The sequence below is a fragment of the Diabrotica undecimpunctata genome, chromosome 2, assembly GCF_040954645.1.
Source record: "Diabrotica undecimpunctata isolate CICGRU chromosome 2, icDiaUnde3, whole genome shotgun sequence".
NCBI lineage: Eukaryota > Metazoa > Arthropoda > Insecta > Coleoptera > Chrysomelidae > Diabrotica > Diabrotica undecimpunctata.
This window is the reverse complement of record NC_092804.1, coordinates 29,176,711-29,197,637: the sequence shown is the minus strand read 5'-3', so window position 1 is coordinate 29,197,637 and position 20,927 is coordinate 29,176,711. Positions and strand designations below refer to the sequence as shown.

General features: G+C 33.8%; 1 protein-coding gene across 1 annotated transcript in view; it reads right to left on the bottom strand.

Annotated features, from left to right (window-relative positions):
• Positions 1-20,927, bottom strand: part of LOC140434371 (homeotic protein antennapedia-like) — a 929,636-nt gene that overhangs the window by 462,574 nt on the left and 446,135 nt on the right. The window contains 1 exon segment of the mRNA XM_072522558.1: positions 13,138-13,186. The gene's annotated coding sequence lies outside the window, so the exon portion shown is untranslated.

Genomic DNA, 20,927 nt, shown 5'->3' with positions numbered 1-20,927 from the left:
TTCTTTCCGTTGGTTTCTTATGAATCTGGGAAATTAAGTACAAATATTGGTTATCATTCTAATTTATTTTCAAGTGTATTATATTTTGTGAATCGATTTAATACTGTTTTTGAAAGTTTAATAGCTTCTTAACATTCAGAATTCCACCAAGGGACTGACGAATTTAATTGTTTGGAATTCAAATTTGGAATAATAATTTTGAGATCATGAACATAGGAAAGTTAATCTCTGAGTTTGTCTGATTTTGAAATAGAAATGGATGGGATGCGATGGATGGGAAAGTTCTTGACAAAATCTTTCAAGTTAGATAATGGTACGAAGTGTGCAAATAAAAATTTATGTGAATTGATTTTCTGTACAGTAAATGACCTAGTCAACCATACTTCTTAAGACTGACCATACATCACAAACAGGAAGGAGACCGAGTATACCTACATTTTAAATTTTAAACTTGGACCTTATGTATTTAGACGATCAAGGTAAGAAGTTAGTAGTATATACTTTCGGATTGTGGTTCCAGATGCTTATCTGAAAAAATCGTCTCTATAAAAAAAATTAGTAGAAAAAATACATTTACTTGCAAGGTTAATTAAAACTAAAGCCTTACAAGGTCAGTTAAAAATCATAAGAATGTTTTATATTAAAACCAATATGGACGAAATCAAGCTAACGAAATATGTGAAATTGCGGACATTATGAAAAAGTGCGACCAGTAAACGGCTTTTATTACTTAGGTTAATATTTTGGGAGAGTTTCTATATTGGTGACTTAATTATATTCGAAGAAGGGCCAATGGGTACGTTTTCCTTGTGTATTTTGGTGAGACCGTTAATGTTTTAATTTTTGGGTAATAAAGACTTTTCGATATCGCCAAGGAAATCAGAATTTTTGATGATGGAAGAAATTTTGCATTCGACTTTAAGCATGTCATCGCGATTAATTCAATTATAATGCTAAGAGAACGTTTTTGTATGTAATTCGTTAAATTGTCTCTATAGAAAGGGGCATCAAGAGCGCCATTACGCTGCCTTTGTCCATTCGAAAGATTAGTACCTCGAAATGTGAACGCAATTTTTAAAAGCAGCAAATTCGTTTCGAGAGATATTAGAAGTATAAGTTTAGCAATATCTAGACATTTAGTGATATCAAAACTAATGCGATCAGCCGGAGTTTTGAAAATAAGGAGAGATACTCTCACGTTAGTTCGTAATTTGTTAAGTTGGCTTTATGAAGTGACCGTAAAGTTAAGGATTTTGGATTTTTTTCTACTTGAGAATATGATCTAAAATCATTTTTTGGGCACTTTCTATTTGTTACGTATCTATTCTATGTCTATTTAGCAAATCTTTGGCAGATATTCAAATGCATAGTTTTATCAAGTTTAGCGCACTTAAGGAAATGGAAGAGAAGGGTTAATCAATCCTTAACATAAAATTTAAAATACAAGCTAGTAAATCTTTCAACCCTCGTATACCCCGTGACTTTGCCCTTCCTAATCCGGTAGTGACTTCTAGTACGTATTCTAAATTCTAATCTTTATCAAACATGCTTTTCCCTTCAATCCTGAGGACAATTTGAATTTTCGTGTTTCCCCTGCTAACAAGCTACGCCCTTTCCTTGTAGGCAAAACGGCCTATTCCAGATACAACTTTATATTATAATTGTAAATTACAAAATTGATTTCATTAAATGTATTACTATTTTATTTAAATGGCTGCTTTATAATTAATGCAGAAATTTTGCATTTTCGGCCGCTTATACATATTAATTACAAGGGTTGTTCTGGAAATTTTTAGTTGTAGGATATGCCTCTTGCTGGAAGTATATTCAAAATCAGCATGAAGACTGATATATGATGACTGATGGTGGAATATCAATTTTAAACAATTGTTGCCTGCGAAAATTAAACAGTTGTGCAGTTTAATAATAATAATAATAATAATAGTAAATGTTTAATCCGCAGGAAATACCACCATTTCTTACTCAGAGAACCACTTATCTAATACCGAAGGATCAGAATAACACCCAAGATCCAGCCAAGTACCGCCCAATTACTTGTCTTCCAACTTTGTACAAATTGGTCACATCCTGTGTAGCCCAGCGTACCTACCAACACTGTTCTCCAAACAATATCATAGAGCCTCAACAGAAGGGATGCGCTAAGGGTTCCATGGGCTGCAAAGAACAACTTATAATCGACTCAGTCATTTCCAACCAGGCGTACACCAAAAAAAGGAACCTTTTCACCGCCTTCATCGACTACAAGAAAGCCTTTGATTCAGTACCGCATGAATGGCTTATAGATATATTGAAAATATATAAAGTCGATGATAATATAGTGACCTTTTTAAAGCATATAATGACGGAGTGAAAGACTAAAATTCACCTTCAAATACCCGGTGAAAACAAGATCGAAACGGAAGATATTCCAATTAACCGGGGCCTTTTCCAGGGGGACTCGTTGAGTCCTCTTTGGTTCTGTTTAGCGATGAACCCACTATCTCAGCTACTGAACTCGACTGACTCAGGTTTTAGCATCAAAAATAACAATACTGTTGTGGCGAAGCTTAATCATTTGTTGTATATGGATGATTTGAAATTAATGGCTTCCACTCGAAACCACTTGGATCAGATGCTAAAAACTGTAGAAAATTTCTCAAATGATATTAGTATGCATTTCGGACTAGACAAGTGCCGTATACTAAATATAGTCAGAGGAAAGGTTCAGCCCGGAGGTTTCGATATGCCAAAACATCAAGGCAATGGGTGAAAATGATATTTACAAATATCTCGGAGTAAAACAAGCGCGGAAAATTGACCATAAACAAATGAAAACTGAACTAACTTCGGAGTTCGTGCGAAGAGTAAGACAACTAAATCGGTCATATCTTAATAGTAAAAATTTGTTTAAGGCATTAAATACGTACGCCTGTTCCGCACTGAGCTACTCATTTGGTATTATAAAGTGGTCAAAAACGGATATAGAGGGTCTTCAGCAAAAAGTAAGAACAATTCTCACAAAGGCGCAAAAACATCATCCACGCAGTGCAGTAGAGAGAACAACATTGCCACGGTATCAAGGGGGAAGAGGACTTATGGATATAGGTGAGCAATTGGATAAACAAATTTAATTAAGAATATTAGCTAATTTAAGAACTTATTTTCAGATTCAGACTGAGACATCTACTTTACATCAAGCAATTTGCGCAGTAGATGATACAACGCAACTTAAACTGAGGGAACAAGAAATGCGCTTAAACCACCTGACTAAGCAAGAAAAAATGCGCACCTGGATGAGTAAACCTCTCCATGGGCGATATCTTAATGAGATCAGCCAAGAATATGCCGACAACACAGCGTCGAACTATTGGTTGACATCAGGAAAGATGTTTCCCGAGACTGAGGGTTTCCTACTTGCCATTCAGGATCAGGTTATTCCAACAAAAAATTACCTGAAATATATTATTAAAGATCCTCAAGTCCAAAATGACAAATGCCGATATGGATGTCAAGCCCAAGAAACCATCCAACATATTACCGGTGGCTGCCAAGCATTTGTCGGTACTGATTATAAAGAACGCCATGACTCAGTAGAAAAGATTATCCACCAAGAACTAGCTGACAAACTGGGACTTCTCCAAACCGATCATCTTCCTTATTATCAATACGTCTCTGACAGAATGCTTGAAAATGACAACTACAAGCTATACTGGTACCGCACTGTGTCACAGACCAACCAGTGGCGCATAATAGATCGGATCTCATACTAGTCAATAAACTTACTAGGAAAACAACACTTATTGATGTGGCGATACCCAACACCAATAAATTTACGTGTTAAATACAACGAAAAGATTGCCAAGTACAGAGATCTAGAAATACAAATCAGGAGATAATGGAGAATGGAAAGTACCCAGACAGTACCTATTATTCTATCTACTACTGGTGTTATTCCAAAGAACCTCCCAGAGAACATGAAACAGCTGGGTCTAAAGTCTAAATGAACATCTCTATAAGGCCATACAGAAAGCTGTACTCCTCGCGACGTCCAGATGTGTACGAAAATTTTTGGGAGATACTCCAACATACCAAGTCACCTAGGGCTCGATAACACGGAAAGAGTCCCACCAGAGCTTAATCCTTTTGATACCGTAGGTATCTGGGATGAGTGAATTTTCCCCTTAGAGGGAGTGTGAGCCGTATGGCTAAATCTGGATAGTAAATGTCATAAATTGACCATAAACAAATAAAAATCGAATTAACATCAGAGTTCATACGAAGGGTAAAACAGCTACTCCGCCCACATCTTAATAGTAAAAATTTGCTTAAGGCATTAAACACCTAAGCATTTTCCACGCTAAGCTACTCATTTGGGATTATTAAGTGGACTAAAACGGATATAGAAACTCTTCAGCGAAAAGTACGAACACATCTGACAAAGGCAGAAAAACACCATCCTCGAAGTGCAGTAGAAAGAACGGCATTACCGCGGTGTCTAGAAGGACGAGGACTTATGGATATAAGCGAGCAATTAGAAAAACAGATTACTGATTTAAGAACTTATTTTCAGGTGCAGGCGGAGACATCTACTCTTTATCGCGCGATTTGTGGAGTAGATGACACACCAATTAAATTGAGGTAACGAGAAATGCGCAAAAAACATCTTACTAAGAGCGAAAAAATGCGCATCTGGATGGATAAATCTCTGCACGGGCGATATCCGAATGAAGTCAGTCAAAACTATGACGACAATATAGCGTCGAACTATTGGTTGACATCAGGAAAGATGTTCCCCGAAACAGAAGGTTCATTACTTGCCATTCAGGATCAGGATATACCAACCAAAAATTACCTGAAATATATCGTCAAAGATCCCCAGGTCCAAAACGACAAATGCCGATATGGATGTCAAGCCCAAGAAACTATCCAACATCTTATCCTATTAGAACTGAAAACTTGTATTTCAAAAAACAAAAAAGTCATATTTATAAACAATTTTAGGTTTCTGTTTTCCTATGAATTTACAAACTAGTCCTCGTAAAACAGACTTTTGCAGTTTCAGCCGCTTATGCATATTAATTATTTAAATTTAATTAATTTAATTTAATTTTATTTGCCGGGTCGGCAGCAACTCGCTTGGCTGTTCTATTTCCCACATTAAATTTTCGGTGATTCTAACGCTACTACTCTGACAAGAATGTAAATATTATATACAAGAATATAAATAAAAGAAACGGGAAAAGTTGCTACAGGAAATCATAAACTATTAGCACTGACGAGATTCGGTTAGTTTTTGTGGTTAAGCAAGGTTTTGTTTTTTTTTTGTTTGTCAAAAAGAGTTACAACAAGCTGAAGTAGAGAAAAAGTAGATTGTTAAACACATAATAGTGCTTATTCAAAAAAGCAAATAGTAAAATTGCTTTAAGAAGTAAACTACATAAGTTATATAATAAAACAATGGAAATATTACAAAATAAATAGAGATGCAGACGCGAGAGTAGAGCAAGATACCTAAAATCGAAGATGCATATTTTATAATATGTAATAGAAAACATTCAATAAAATTGAAATGATTTGAAATTGAACAATGTACATAAAGTATAAAGTAAAAAAAATAAAATTACGAATCAATATAATAAGCACAGCTTGAATGAATATTATGGTGTAACCCAGATGGGCAAACAAGAAATCAAATAATCCTAATACTAACTTCTGTAACTGACCATTAACTGTAAAACATACTCAGGCGCAGTTTATGAAAGTGGCCATCAACTCCTAGTATCAAACGTACGACTAAACTCTTCAAAAATCAATGAGTTCCAACAAGACTTAAAACAAAACCTTTCATCAATCACGTAGATCTATCTCAAAGATAAAATAATAGAAATTGCAAAATACTATACGTCATAGGTTTCCATAAACCGTAAGCCATGAATACCTGATGATACCTGGACTCTCATTTAATGCAAAATTAAAGAAAAAATGTCTTACATCTCCCAAATATGCAGAGAAATAGAAGAACATGGTTGTCGGAATGAACCGGGTGATTTATTTGATAAGGTAAAACTCCTTAACAGAGAATCTGAACCTCAAACTTGCTCCTTGATAATCTAAAGACCGATACTGATGAAATATTGGAAAATATTGAAAGTTCTCAAGGCAAGTCAGACAAGAGAGAGGTGTTAGACAAGGATGCGTGTTATCATCTGACTTATTTAATATTTATGGTTAACATGTCATCTTCAATCTCCAAAAAATCTTTAATTTAAGATTTGCAGATGATATTATACTTATAGCAGCAGTATAAACAAGAAATGCTAGATCTCCTGCGAAGAGTTGAGTTGGAATGCGTTAAAATTGGTTTTAAAATTAATACAAACAAGACAAATATAATGGATATAGACATATTCAACACTATTCAGCTGACTAACCACTTACAGGAATACCAGATATTACAGTAGATAGTAGATCTTGGATCTAGTATAGCTAACGATGGCAACTGCAAGGCAGAAGTCCGGAGACGCATTTGTATGGTCAAAAATACGATAAGTCGCACAACTAAAGTTTGGAAAGAGACATCTATCTCTCGAAAAATCAAGATGAGACTGGTGAATGCAGTTGTATTCTTAATATTTCTATAAGGGGCAGAAACTTGAAGTATTCGTGTACAAGAACGCCAAAAAACATATGCCTTTGGTATGTGATGTTGGATAAGAATTTGCGCATACTTTTGACAGCTAATCGGACAAATGTTTCCATTCTTACCCAACTTGACATTAAAACAAAGGCTCTCCATAACATGTCTGCAGCGAATTATACAGTTCTTTGGACACGTAGTTCGCTGAGGTGACCATAATTTAATAGAGATTAATTGTTTCTGGAAACGGTCCAGGGAAAAGACCAAGGGAACGGTCACCAACCAGATAGTTCGATCAAATTTAGAATTCAGCGAGCCATTCAGTCTGCGAAACTCTTCTGCAGCAGCTGAAGATAAAGATCAGGAGAAAATTTTGTTAGGAGTATTGGAGAATATCACGATCCTCGGTAGTAGGAATCGACAGGAGAGGAAGAGTGTTACTTTACCTATCATCACCAAAATATAAGAACAAAGGTTAAGTTAGACTACGTTTAACATCAAAATAATAATTATAAAAAACCCATATTCCGCCATGTGAAATTTTGGGAATTGTGTGATTTTCGACCTCTTGTTTTTCTGCGATCACTCTTTAACAAAAAAATTCTGGAGAAAACATACTACATTAATAGACTACACAAACCGCGTATTTATATCCTATAGGAACTATATATCTTAGTTTCAAGACTCAATACCTAGTTTCAATAGGTTTGTTTGTAGCATTTTTAAATTCTTTGGTATATATTGAAATCCCCTCGTATATGTTAAAACACCGAAGAATATTTTCAATGTATTTCTGCCGCTTTAATATTAAAGCCGCCTAATATTGCGCGTTAAATAAATATTCCCGTTTATATGTTTTGTTAATACCAAGTTGGGCGAATGAATTATAATCACTCTCCGTAAATTCGCTGTCAAGAGCAGTTGGTTTCGTTGTAGTCCGAAGTTAGCTTCAAATTCGTATTGGATTTTCGTTTTTCGCCTTTTTTTATGGGAAAATGTGTAACAGTGTAAAGTTTTATGTGCAGTTAATAAGGTTTGAAAGATTGGTCATTGATAACAGACGCGGTGTGTTTAGTCGGAAAAAACCGGCAAAAAAAGTGATACTCTCAATGTAATGTGTCAGTTCAGATAAGAGTAATCACTGTTTTTGTTTTATGTCGTCTCTCACCTAAGAGATTTGTATCTAAGAGATTTGCGACGTTTCAAACAAATTTGAAAAATACCCACATGGTTCTAGTTTTTTAAAGAAGCAGATTTTCGAAGTTTGTGTCCAGTACCAGCTTCAGCCTCAATTTGTTTGTCCTAAGAAGCCGGTTCAGAATATTTTTCGCAGTTTGGAGATGAACTTGTTCGTTTGGCAGAGAGTGTAAGTCCAGTTCCTAACCCCAGAAAATTTAAAGAAACCCTAGTGAAATCCAGGTAACTCTTTTGTGATTTTTAAAGGAAAAATAAACATTTTCTAATAATAATTGCTTTGATAACAATTTATGAAATTCTAGTAATTAAAATTGTAGATCTTAGGATGTGGCCTAGGGCCTAGCTGTCATATTAATTGTTCTCAGTTTTAAGATTTAGTATTGATATACGACAGTTAGCACTATTTTTGACATTTGGTAAATACCTAATCATATTTGAGATTTTTTAAAGGTTAACCTCTATGCATAGTTTTATTTAAAAAGAAATTTTTTTGTTTTATTTGTAATAATTTATTTCTGCTACAAATTGTCACCCATTAACAATTGTTAATTTTGTAGTATCTCCAACTTCTAGAGTTTGTAAATTGATAGAACATGGTAAGTGTTTTTCTTTGTTATCATATTTATTTTTTGTAACTATTAATATAGTATTTTTGTACTATTTACTTTTGTAACTGTTTGGGTGAGACAGTAATAAATATTTAATTTTTCCCTAAACCATTTTGTTTATTTCTCTTAACTAACTCTCTAATTTTTTTTGTGTTTTAGGAAGGAAGAACCTTTTCTTTCATCCAGCAGGAAGATTCTTCAAGGCGGCGTCCATTTTAAATGGATTTGAGAACCTTTTTGTGTTTAGTTTGTCCAGGAGACTCATGTAAGTACGCCTTTTGTTTTATTTTTGTAGTTGCCCCAATCCAAGCCCCCTGCCATTCACTTATCCACGACTCAGTTCCCCAAATAAACCCTGAGTGGCCGTTCGCAACGTTTCGGTTTGTTTTGCTTGCCCTATCTCCACTCCAATAATTTCTGTCTCCAACTTTCAACCCCCTAAAGTAATACCCTATGTGGTAGGCAAAATAATCGTTACATGTTCCTTTTGTACCCAGAGCCATTATAGACTACAAGACCATGGGACATTTTTAAGGTATCAGTTGACCCAGCACGAATCACATATAAATCAATACTGCAATATGTAATAACAACTTTAGAAATTGTAAATTTAGAAATTTTTATCGCTACAAGTGGCGACACAGGTAAGGTATTAAGAGGTCATCAAATGGCATCTTGGCCATCAGTATGTTTATTATTAATTGAATTTGACTAGTTAATAAACTGTTATTGTCGAAATAACACAAAAGAATAAATACATATTTTAAATATAAAAATATCTCAATACGATATGTAAACTAGAAGATAATATACCATAAAACACCAAGCAAAAAAACCCACTTTGCCTCTTATTGGAACCGAAGTATCCAATAATGTATCGTAAAATCTTTCATGCTCTTAACATTATGTCAAAAACATATTAAGCTAGAACTACTGAACAAACACAGCGAGTATTTTAATATTAAATAAAGTGAGCCCGCTTTGTTAAAGAAAACGAACAAGATAAACAATTAAAAAATAAATGGTATCGAGAAAACCCTCGAACGAAAACAAACCCCCAAACGATTTTATTTTATTCTCCTTTTATTCTTTTCTTAAAATAAATTCCAGTAAACGATTTTCAGATTCTTTAGGCATGAAATCACACCGGGAATTCCCTGGGGAGACATTTCGCCTCTTGATATTTAGTTGCCGGCAATCCGGAATTGTATTTCCGGTCCTTTCCCTGCTCCGGGAGCAGGAAAATGCCGGTCACTCCGAATTTTCGTAGCCTATAGCAAAATATAAATCATTTCCAGGGGTCAGCAAATGACCATGGAAGAGTGGACACACTACTTTCGAAATAGGGGAGATTATTAAGGGCAAAAATGGATGGCCAATGACTAGTTTAATCTTTGTTCCAGTCAACTTGAGGATGTCTTTTAGATAATATATTTTCGTTTGGGATTAAGGATATATTTGACACATATAAAAGGTCTATACTGTTTTCAATAACGAAACAATTATAGCAACGTTATAATGCTCTGAAAAAACAGTATCCTAAAAACGGTATAATTTGGAAAATTGTAATTAAAAAAAAAATAGGAATAGGAAAATAAATAAAAAATGGTGTCACAAACCCAAAAATTATTTGAATAAGATCCAGTTAGGATCCTTTTGCCTACTTTGTGTTCTTACATTGAACATTGTTCTTAAATAATGATTTCGACAACAAAACTCAACAAATATTTAAAATTAACAATATACTGTAGGTATGTAGATGATGTGTTGGACATTAACCAAAAAGAAGAATGGAGAAATTTTACAACGGAAAAAGAAAATAACAAGTAACTACTATTTTTATGTGTTTAATAGTCTTGAAAAGAAAACGATACTGAAAGAAGAAGTTAGCAATAAGAAAATTAGGCAAAACTAGAAACAACATATCAAGGACATATGATTTATAATTTAAGAAAAGTACAGCACATAGCTTACAATTGCTATAAAGAGATGAGAATTTAATGTCAGTGTAGGGTAGAATAAAACCTTTTAAATATATATTTTAGCTCTGGAACTCGTTTATTGCCAATTGAGAACACAATATTTAACAGATATCAAGTTTGGATTCGACCGTTACTTTATGAAAATTCATTTATATAACAATAAAACATTGTAAACTTTGTTTTTAAAACTTCCACAAAATTTATTATAATATCTTATCGCTACAGCTGTGTCGGTAGAGTGCCTTTCTCAAGTGATCTATTTTTGGTATGTGTTTACACTTCATAATCTTTAACGGAATAGTTTATGGTGGGGAGAACTGTTTGTCTCAAGTTGGTCATTCAGAATTACGTCTGTATTTGTAATTTGTTAATTTCCATAGATTCTAATAAAAATAGTTTACGGTCTTTATTTGGAATTCGTCGTTAAAAGAATAAAAAGGTGAACTGCGTATGTAGAATCTGTTTTTCTATTATTGAAAGTCCTTTTTACGTTCTGCTAGACGTTTGTTAAAATTTCTACCAGTTTGACCGATGTAAGTTTTTGGGTGCCGTCACATTTAAGTTTGTATACACCACTGTGTAAGTGCTTTTTGTTTTGGCTCTTGTTGTTTTTAATCTATTTGCCTATGTTGTTGTTTGTTCTAAAAGCTGGTGTTATTCCTTTTTTTATTATATGTTTGGCTATTTTTGTTGATATCTTTCTTGTATATGTAATCGAGTAGCAGCTACTAGGTTTTTCTCTGGTGATGGAAATTACAAATTAATAAAATTTTAAATCAAAAACTACATACGAAAGCCCTGAAATTAGTATTTCCACCAACATAGAAAAAACCTAGTGCATCACCCATAATTTTCACTACTATTAACTATTATCAAAACCTACTGTTATACATCGTTTATAAAAAATATCATAACTTTGACAGATACTTTTTGTTTTAAAAGAGGTAATGTTTTTTTAATATAATTTATTTTTAAAATGCCACGTGCATCGATGCAAGCCTGGATTCGAGCTCTAATATCTCCAAAAAATCGATCAATCATATCCTGTGGCAGATTCTCCTATTCTTCTCTACAGCAATTTGTAAGTTCATAATTCCTTCGGACATGAACAGCTCTGTAGAGGACATACCATGCACGTTCAATAGGGTTTATGTCTGGAGACAACACAGGCCACTCCAAACGCGAATACCTTCTGTCTTAAGATAGTCATTTACTAAGATAGTCAAATTCTCACCCACAGCTCTTCGCCATAATCTCACAAGACGTTCTGAAATCCGTGTGATGTAACTTTGTCCTTTTAGAGTCCCGTCAATTCCGTGCATCCACCTGCTACAATACCTCCCAAAAGATAACACTGCCACCAGCGAAAGGAAGTATGGGACGGGCATGTACTCGTTGTGCAGCTCTTGTTGGCTCTCGCTGAACAGGAATTCTCCGGCTATTACTATTTAAACAGATTCTGGTCTCGTCTGAAAAAAGCACAAGATTACAAAACAGGAGCTGTATGTGTTCTGGAACCCACTGAAGGCGGTGCAAAACATGTCTAGGTTGTAGCTGAGGAACTCTTCAAATCTCACTTTACAATTGTTCTTCTTATTGTAGTAGTCAACGATACTATTTCTCCTGTAGCATGCCTGCTTTGGAGGACTGGTGCAGACATAGACGAATTTCTCCAAATGGAAATTCTGATATATCTATTCTGTTGCTCGTTGGTTATTCGGGGTCTACTAGAACTAGCTCTATTCTGTAACGAATTTGTCTCCAGAAACCTATTCCATATCAGTGAGACATCACCCTGAGAAATACCCACTCTTTCCAATACGAATCGTTGTGAATGGCCTTCTTCAAGTAAAGCGATAATTCTTGCACGGTTTAACTCAGAATAAACTCTTCAAATGTTTACACCTTGGCAAAACCAGATCAATTAAATGGGTATTTAAATAAAATAAAAAACCAAAAAATATATTGTATTTCATATAAAAAAAGGCCTATGAAACATGTGATAAGGATACGGATTTATAAAAGTGTAACAATCTTGAATACGAAGGTGATGCATAAGTTGAACTTTCATCTTCACGTGATATTATCTGAATTTAAAGGAATTTTAGTATTGTACCAAATAACTGAATTATACTGAATTCGGTTTACCTCTGATTAGTGGCTCTGAAAATATTTCAGCAAAACATATTATTAATTGTTTTACAATTTTTTTATAATTGTAGAAGTTCCTTGTCTAATCTAATATTTCAAATTTGTTCTTGCAGGGGAATTACTAGAAAACACATAAAGAAGATAGCCGTGTAACTTGTGTAATATCAACTAATATAATCCACTAATAAAACTTTTTTAGGACAGAAGATATTTGCCAGATAGAGACAAAAGCGGTGGCACCGGTGGCGCTTTCAGCCACTTTTATCTCTTAAATAAATTAGGGTGTGTTCACTATCAAGAATGGTCTAAATAATTGACCATACCGGTAGCCTGTTTCGTTCAGCTATCGCAGCAATTTACACTGAACCGAAGTGTGTCCTAATGTTTCCATCAAAAACTATGGTCCGAAACACCTAATTGCCAAAAGCTTTCGTGTGAGGGCTTTCTCTCGTCGAGGGATTATTAATTACCCCGAGGGCTGAAGGGCTGTCCCTTGTGGGGTAAATGGAACTTCACATGCGCTCCTTTCGGGGTTTACATGTGTGGCCAGAAAAATACTCACCGAAATTTTAGCTGGTCAAGTGTTAATCCAAATTTATAGGGTTGTGTACCTGAAACAAACAAGGGCGTATTAAGCATATTTCAAATATAAATCATAACTAAAACTATTTTATGCTATACATACAGTATGTTCCGGACTTTAAGTGCTCAATTAGTATTTAAAAAACTTAATGTAGAATATTGAAAAGCGAAAAGCAGTATATAGAAAAATATTGAAATTAAAGAAAAAAGTTAAAATATATAACTGCTACAGTTATATAATTTTAACCACCTTTAGGTGTTTTTTATTTAATATACATTCATTCATTCCAATACTGGCTTGTTTCGTTGTTATATTGTTTATCGACTGTAAAACAAAACGATAGATTTTCTATAGTTGGAAATATGCATCAGCAGGTTATAAAAGCTGCATGTAATATGCTGCTGCAAATATCGTACCTCTTTTTTCCTTTATTTTCAGTAAAAAGGTGTGAGTTCCTACCATCTCATTAAATAACGGGTGTTTTTTTTTAAAGTATAGAAATAGAAGTTGGCAACACGTTTTTAAGGGGCGGCCATTTTGACAGCTGTCAGGTGATTATTATTTACTTTAGTTTGACATTTCAATATGAATAGACTGACGCCTGAACAACGCTTTCAAATTGTGAAAATTTATTTTGAAAATCATAGTTCTGTTCGGAATACGTATCGCGCACTATGTCCATTTTATGGTATACATAATCGCCCATCAGAGCAATTAATTCGATCAACTGTTAAACGTTTTCGCACCACGTTCACTCTTAATGATAATACGCATCCACAGAGACGTCGTACAGTGCGTACAGAAGATGTTGTTGCTGTTGTTGAGCGTAGTATAGAGGAAGACCCGAATCAGTCTAGACGCCATCGTGCACAGCAGTTGGATATGTGTCCATCCACTTTATGGAAGATTTTGCGATAATATCTTGGTTTGCGTGCTTACAAAATTTAACTTGTGCAGGAATTGAAACCACACGATCACCTAGCAAGGCGTAGATTCGGTGAATGGGCCCAAAACGAAATTGCCGTTGATCCCGACTTTCATAAGCGAATTTTGTTTAGCGACGAAGCTCACTTTTGGTTAAATGGCTACGTCAACAAACAAAACTGCCGTATTTGGAGTGAAGATAATCCTCAAATGTATGTTGAGAAACCACTATATCCAGAAAAATTGACTGTTTGGTGTGCTTTGTGGGCTGGTGGAATCATTGGTCCGTACTTCTTCAAAAACAATGCTGGCCAGAACGTTACAGTCAATGGTGACCGCTATAGAGCCATGATTACTGACTTTTTTATTCCTGAATTGAACAACCATAATGTGCAGGAGCTGCGGTTTCAGCAAGACGGCGCAACATGTCACACAGCTCGTGCCACAATGGATTTATTGAGGGAAACGTTTGGTAACCGCATAATCTCGCGTTTAGGAACCGTGAATTGGCCTCCAAGGTCGTGCAATTTAACACCGTTAGACTATTTTCTGTGGGGTTATGTGAAGTCGCTAGTCTATGCCAATAAGCCTGAAACGATTGACGAACTGGAGGACAACATTCGCCGCGTTATTGCCGATATACGGCCACAAATAGTGGAAAAAGTCGTCGAAAATTGGACCTCCAGATTAGACTACGTCAGAGCCAGCCTTGGTGGTCATATGCCAGAAATCATATTTAAAATATAATGTCAAAAAATTATCTTTCAAATAAAGTTAATTTCCTGTTCATATAAAAAATAATCTTTGTTTGTTTCCACTTTAAAGTTATATACCTCTAAAAAAAACACCCGTTACTTAAGTGTCTAGATTTTAAGAATTTCAAAGTGATTGATTTAATAGGAGCATCTTTCGACTTACCTCATACAAATTTTAAAGTTCCTTAATAAAAATTTTTATACCAGACGCCTGAAAGGGATTGAAGTATAAAAAGCAAACTAATACTGATATTTGATGAGACCTAAGATAAAAAATATAGACTAAATATAGACGGAGTGGAGAAAAGATGACAAATAATGAAGCTATGAAGCAAAAAATGAAACGGGATATGTGCTGGGTCAAATTAAAACAAGCACTGCATCTACGGTCAGGTCGACTCAATGGAACCAAAAGAAAAGGAATTGAACAGAAATATATAAACAGGAAACCAATATACCAAAGAAACCATTCCAAGTGCTTGGAAGCTGTAGCTCAAAATTACAAAAGCTAGTTATGGACTCATATAATTGTCTGGTGGAAGATAGACTAATTGGAGAGAAAGAAAAATTTATAAAAAAAAACTCTAAAGAAAACTTTAGAGTTTGAAAAAATATTAAATAAAACGAAAAAAGACATACAGACTGATGCAAAGAATAAACAGGATAAAGAAAACTTAAAAAGGTCAGGACAAAGAGGAAAAAGTAATTTACAATTTAAGTTTTTAGTGTCCCAGCTTATTTTGGGTCTTCCAGGTTTCTTCCTCTCGGCTGGTTTCAAATTCCACGCTGCTCAAAAGTCATAGCTCATTCATTTGCACTATATATATATATGTCCTCATCATATATCTATTTCCAGAACGTCAATCGTTTTTATTACATTCTCTCCATGATTCTGCATCATAAATTGCGATACTTTTGACGATCGTATTATAGAATTTATTTTCCTTCCATTGCGAATATTCGTGTACTACTATATATTATTTAATCTGCACATAGCTCTTCTTCCTTAGGTTATTCTTTCTCGGTTTCTTCTGTACTAGTTTTTGCTTCAAGATAAGTATAGTTTAAACATTCCCTTAATCTGCCAATTTCGTCTAAAATTAGGTGTCTCTTCACCTATACTGAGGTCTTTTGTATTATTCAGATTTATTATTAGTCCTGCCTCTTGTGGTTTCCTTGCCATTTACTCCAAGTCAGTATTGCCTGCTCATCAGCAGATTATAATGTATATACAAAGCATCAATGTGTTGTCCAATAGTACATATCCCCATATTGTGGCACTTCTTTTTCCAATTTATTAATCCATATTCAATATTTGTTTTAAACAAGGTAGGTGAGAGAGAACATCCTTGTTGGAGACCCTTATTTATCTGGAAAAACTACTTTTTCGAGAGGATTAAGTCAAATAATGGGAGCGGTAGAAAAACAAAACAAATTTATGGTAAAGATACTACGACAAACAATGAATATAGTAAGAGTATCGATCTGCTCTCCAATATCGTATTAAAATTTAGCATCAGAGAAACTGAAATTAACAGAGGTGGCTTATGTAACTGTCGTCGGTGTCTAACTTATGCCAATGATGTAGTACTACTAACCAGAAGTCAGGAAGAGTCAGCAAAAACTCATCCAACTCAACAAAGGTTAAAAAGTAGATAGGTGTAGGCATATGTACAGATTGCACAGCTCAAAAATAAACATTATAGAGAAGTCAAAGAGTACTTACAAAGACTGAAAAATAAAGAAAAAATAAATGAAAAAACAAACATACGGCTACAAGCATCCATGACCTAAGCCTATACCTATCTGTCAATCTATAATTGTCAGCACTTCATCTTACAACAAAAAGAAAAAAAATGAAATATCACTACACGTTTGAACATTATTTTAGTGCCTATTAAATTTTTTCTCAATTTTCTGAGCTTGAAATAGTCGAATTGGATACGGTTTCTGGGATATCCTAACCTAAAAGTGCAAAAATAGCGGTTTTCGGCCATTTTTGAGGTTAAGTAGACCAGTTAATTATTTATTTTCCAAAATAATGTGCATAACACTTTAAAGTTTATCAGACTCGTAAGCCTATTTATTTTATTATTATTTTTTTGGTATACATTTGTGCTTTTACCGCTCTCAGCTGAAACCAGAGTCACGAAACAAGGACGTGTCGCTGTTGACTCAACTGTTTTGTCTTTATTTTTCGTATTTTTTTTTTTAAGAAAAGATATCTGAGTAAAAAGTATATTCTGGTTTCTGGGTCCGAATGTTGGTCACTTTTTTGTCGGCCTGTATTATTAATACAATGGTTTACATAAAGAGAAACTGTTATATGGTGCGAATATTAAAAAACTGCCCTAATCGTAGATCAGGTGTTATAAGAAAACTATGGATAGATCAACAGTATTTAGAAATGTAGTAAAAATATATTATAAACATTGTAATACATCGTAATATTGTAATAATAACAAAAGATCATAACTCCCATTTAACAGCTGACTTTATTTTTTATTATCTCACTCTGTAAACACTCATCCAATTCCACAAATTATCAATGAACAGCAACATGTAAACAAAATCTTCTCAATGAACTAACTCGATTACATAAAACCATTTAAAAAGCCATAAAGTTATTAAAACGCCCATTTACAACAGTTTTACGATGGCTAATGATCCATTACTGCCACAAATAAATTAGCCATAAAAAAGGAAAATCAAAACAGCAACAGATTCACCATCACTTTGTAATAAAGTGATAAAATTTTATGGGCCCATAACATGAGAGTAAACTGCCGTCGTTTACGACTCCAAGATTATTGTGAGGAAGATAACCTTTCAATGAGGTGTATATAAGGTCCAAAATGTAACTTCTATGTTCCTTTATTCAGTTTAAACGGCTGGACTCCGTGAATGTAGAATCTTAATGTGGTAGGTAGTAAGCGAAATAGACATATGCACGGGTTGTGAGTGTGTGGAGGATATCTGATGCGCCTGTACATGTGGATACGAGATAGAGTGTTCCTGAAATAACCCTAGTTTGATCCTGTGCACCATCTGTGGGAGTTTTGTGATACTATAAAATTATGTAGTTCTAAGGGAACGGAGTAGAGGGCGCTGTAGGCTGGCACTTTCATTTGATTAGATAAATGAATATATTACACAAATTTTGCATTATTCGTTTTTTTACTTTGATGTGAATGAAGAAAATTTCATTAAAAAATACATTATGCACGAAAAATTTAACATTAGTACAGACATTTGATATGGTAATTTTGCTTTTTTGCATATATTACAAAATATGGTAACATTCAAAAATATAGTATAACATATAGACAGTAATTATAGTTAATCGCGCTACCTGAAAAAACGAAAATATTTGAAAATCAATTTAAATGTATGCAACGTAGATCAACAACAGATGCAAATTTTCATTTTAAAGCAGCTAGTGAAATAATATTAAAAAACAAAGTTCCCGGTAAGCAGGTATGTAAAAATTATGGTAGATAAATATATATATATATATATATATATATATATATATATATATATATATATATATATACATATATGATAAAATTACGAATGAAGTAAGAGAAGTATGGTTGTAGTACTAAGGTAAAAAGAATGAATATTAGTATGATGTAAAGTGGAAACTTCTAAACAAACGCAATTGGAAAAGATGGACTTGCATAGGGAGAAAACGAGAAAAGCACAGAGAATGATTAGGTGAGACCAAGGGAATTCTACGCACCTAGGGAAAATACTTACTGAAACTTGTATCTAGATATTGGGTAGGTTATTTCCATAAAAAAAAAGGTTTTTAAAGCTTTACGGATTTTGAAGAAAAAAAAATTACTTGTGATTGAAAAAATCGGTATTCCCTCAAGTACGGGGTAATTTTGCGCAGAAATTTAATAAAGCTGTATTTGAAAAAAATTATTGTAATAAAGCAAATATTGTAAACAAAACAAATTTCTTAAAGACACGATTAGAGATTAAAAATAAAACACAATAAAAAAATAATTTTATTTTCTGTTTTTCGTTCGACCTTGGCACAAATAACGCAGGCATACCGCATACCAAACACTCCTCATTTTCTAATATTAGATCTACATCATCTAGTTCATCATCATCACAAAGTTTACTCTCATCATAATTTTCAGACTCAGAATCATCAAAATGTAAGTTTCTATAATTATAACTCCAGCTTTCTTGCTTAAAGGTCGTTTCTTTGCTTTAGTATTAGTAGGCAGTTTTCCTACTGTTCCTGTCGTTCTTTTCCTGGTTTCAGTTGTTTTGACTTCCTCAGCTTTTTTCTTAAGATTTCTCTTTTCATGTATATTTGACTTTTTATTTACGTGTAAGGTTGTTGTACCCCTGATTTGGAACTTTTCTTTACAATTTTGGCAGGAAGAGAGTTTTATCATTTACTGACGTTCCAGGCTGGGGTTAACCTCACTGGTTTAATTTCAATTTGACATTATTAGATGGAGTCTTGTGCATAGTTTCATCACATCTCGATGGTCCCAGTTGGGGTTCGATATCTCTAGATGGAGTTCTCTGCAGAGTTTCATCACATCTCGACTATATGGTTTATGGTATCATTCTGTGGTCAACTCCAAAATTTACATTCGACTGCTCAAGAGCATTGTCATCGTTGGTATCGTCGGTTCAACCAAAGAATATAGACGCTTATAGAAGCGCAGTTCAAATGGGCGATTTGGTTACGGTTTAAGAGGGTGGCTGCATAAACTCACAGCGTGGTGCCGTGGCCGTCGGCTTAAAACTATCATGAAAATTTCATAATGAAATATGTAGTTAGGGGGAAGTGGGAAAGGAGTGCGAACGGGTAACTTTGCATCTACGCCGAAACAAATTTCGATGTCATTGATTTGCAAACTTTTTTTTTGTTGTCTTTTTTTTGTTTTTTCACAATAAAATCTTTATTGTCAATTTAAATTTTTAATTTTAAAACTTAAAAATGTATGATGTTTACAATATTCAAAGTATGTATTTTTTTAATTGTATAACTTTGAATTAAAAATTGGTTTGTTCCAACACAACGAAAAACCGTCACATAACTTTTTATTATACTGTTTTTCTGCCCAGAAATTAACGAAACATTTTTAAAAAATTTCAATTTAAAAAAAAAAGTATTCAATGAAACTTTTTACTAAATTATGAAATTTTCCATTTCGCCAAAACTTCCAAACTTCCATTTCATCCATAATTCAATAACAACAAAAAGCATTCCTGATTTATTTTTGAAATAACAAAATAAACTTTAACAGTACATTTTAATGAATAGTACCTATATGTGAAAGTTTTTACGCTGTATGGGTACTATTTAATCTTGTTTTAAAATAACAACTAGTAGTATCTAAAACATAATTTTCACAATGAATGAATATTGGTGAAATTATTACAAAATAGTCTTAAACTGATTTATACTTAAGATTTGTACATATTTCAATTAAAACTTTGAATCATAATAATTTTTCTAAAAAGATTAAATTATTAAAAGGTAAAATAATATTATTTTCTTTAAAAAATTTTATAAAACGCAAAAATTTAATCCTATTCTACGACCACGCGGCATCTACATATAAAAATATCTAAAGTTGCATTTATTGCCCCACTCTTTCATATTTTAGAAGCAATGGTAGAGCCACAGCTGACATGACCGCTCCTTAGTGGTACCACGTGCAACACGTGCGTTCCACTCGTCCCACTTTTCCTTATCTATATCCCACTTTTTGCTCACTTTCAAAAATAACAGTGAATGATTCTTCTATAAGCGTCTATATTCTTTGGTTCAACCTCATCTTTATTGAATGCAGAAATGCGGTTTTGACTGGTACCTTTGGGTTTTCTAACGCTTGGATGACGCTTTAAAAAGAGTTATAACCAATCTTCTCCAACAATTTTCTTCATTGAGTCGAAATAGTGTTTTATTTTATTCAGTTCAGAAAATAGTTTGCTAAATGCCTTATTTCTGCTGGTGTGATTAAAAAAAACATATTCGTCAATTTTTTAACATGGTTGGTTATGGTGGATTCCTATTTATCATTAAAAATTGGCTTTCTACCAAGGTTT